Source organism: Petromyzon marinus, chromosome 5, assembly GCF_048934315.1.
Source record: "Petromyzon marinus isolate PM22_M1 ecotype Great Lakes invasive population chromosome 5, UKy_Petmar_22M1.pri1.0, whole genome shotgun sequence".
Classification (NCBI taxonomy): Eukaryota; Metazoa; Chordata; class Hyperoartia; order Petromyzontiformes; family Petromyzontidae; genus Petromyzon; species Petromyzon marinus.
In genome coordinates, this window is record NC_133671.1 from 19,743,706 (window position 1) to 19,745,884 (window position 2,179).

A 2,179-nucleotide genomic window follows, 5' to 3' on the forward strand; every position below is an offset into this window, starting at 1 on the left:
CAGCTGTGGGGGGGTGAGGGGTTGCCGTGGGGGGGGGGGGGAAGGGGTTTTGCGGTGCCGGGGGGCCGCCGTTACCGGGTCGGTTTCCATCATCCGCGGCTGCGCTCGGCAACAACCAGACGGTGACCATCCCCCTGGTCGCCGTCAGCCTGGTCTTTCGCCGTGCGCGGTTCGACGCGGCGTCCGACGTTTCGCACCGGCTGCACGTGCAGGAAACGTGCCTAACTATTTTCATTTTTTTCTATTTTTGTTCTAATCGTACAGTATTATAAGTGGCGGCGGAAGCGGGGGGCGACGGGGGGGGGGGCGGGGGGGAGCGGGGGGCGACGGGGGGGGGGCGACGGGGCGGGGGGGGGGGGCGACGCGGGGGGGGGAGCGGGGGCCACGGGGGAGGAGGAGGCGTTGATGGCAGGCAGCGTGACGGCGCGATGGAGGAGAGTACCAATGTATGCAAGCGTGCAAATAATTATACGCACGTCACATGTACTCATATGCAATTGTTGGCTTAGCTTGAACGAATGCGACCATGTGTAGAAGTGAGATACGCATATCCCTCTAGACGACGATGATGATGATATAATAAAGAATTAGAATGTAGATTCATAATCCGCCCTTAAATAATGGAATCTCTGAGCGCCGCGCGTGTGAAGGATGAAGTGAAAAAGAGGTGTAGCTAAGTGAGCCTTAGCTGGTAAAATGAAAATATTTTAGTTTTATAGTTTTTAGAGTTGCGGGGAGGGGGGGGGGGCACCGTGGCTGGATCACTTAAAGCGAGGATGAAAACAGACGCGGACAGAAGGCAGGAGGTGAGATCGGGAAGAAAACGGTGATTCGCTCCGTCGGCGTAAGGAATGTTTGTTATTTCCTGCTTGTATGCTTCTTCAAATGTCCAACGCGTGACCATTCAACACGTGACCGGTCAACGTCTGACCGTTCAACACGTGACCATTCAACACGTGACCGTTCGACGTGTGACCGTTCAACACGTGACCGTTCGACGTGTGACTGTTCAACACGTGACCGTTCAACACGTGACCGTTCGACGCGTGACTGTTCAACACGTGACCGTTCAACACGTGACCGTTCGACGTGTGACCGTTCAACACGTGACCGTTCAACACGTGACCGTTCAACACGTGACCGACGCGCGTCGCCCCGCGCTGCCTGGTTTCTCCACGCCAGCCCCTCGCACCTGCTATGCTTGGTGGTCCACTCATCCGAGCGGTGGCCAGGCTCTAAACCTGCTTGCTTTCTGAGATCCTCGTTATTGACACTCGATCTGGCCCTTGGTTCCACGCACAGACACGCACGCACACGCACGCACGCGCACGCACGCACGCGCACGCACACACACGCACGCACACGCGCACACACGCACACACACGCACAGACACGCACACACACGCGCACACACACACACGCACAGACACGCACGCGCACACACACGCACACACACGCACCACCTGGCGTACACGAAAGACATCGGCTACTTCTGAACACTCGACGCGTATAAGCTTCCTGCTGCTTAAGCTGCATTCAAATATAATGTCACGTGGCCTGAAGGTTGCGGTGAACGTTACAACTGTATTTACCGAGTGATGGTGAACTCCACTATTGGATGAAGTGAAGGGCCTCCGCCCTGACCCCTTAACGCCGTGTCGGTCACGAGGGGGGGGGGGGGGGTGACGGAATTTGGGTAATCGCCAGGTTCACAGCGCGACGTGTTAACCGCTGCACCACCGCTCCTCTCTCCCACCCAATATTAACACAACTCACAAAGTAAATACAATCCACGGTGGTGGTGGTGATGATGATGACTCAGGGATTGCTTTGACAAGTCGTCTTCGCAATCGTTTAAATCCATTTTTATTCGGGTTTAAAAAAAAATTGCATTTCGTCGGTAAAACGAGCGACGTGGGTTTATTTCCGTGGCTACGTTGGGCAATAATTAAAATAAATTAACCACACACCCCAAGCTGCGCCCACTCGCGCTTGTTTCGTTATAATGTCGCGGTGTATTGCGGTGCGAGGCGTGACTGGCGCGGACGTCTCGCTCCTGGCGCTGGTGGCATCCATCGGTCACCATCAACCGTAGACCAAAACTAAACCACATTTTTTTTCTCAACTCAACAAAAAAACCTTTCATTTTCTAAACTAAACAAATGTTTTTTTGTATTTT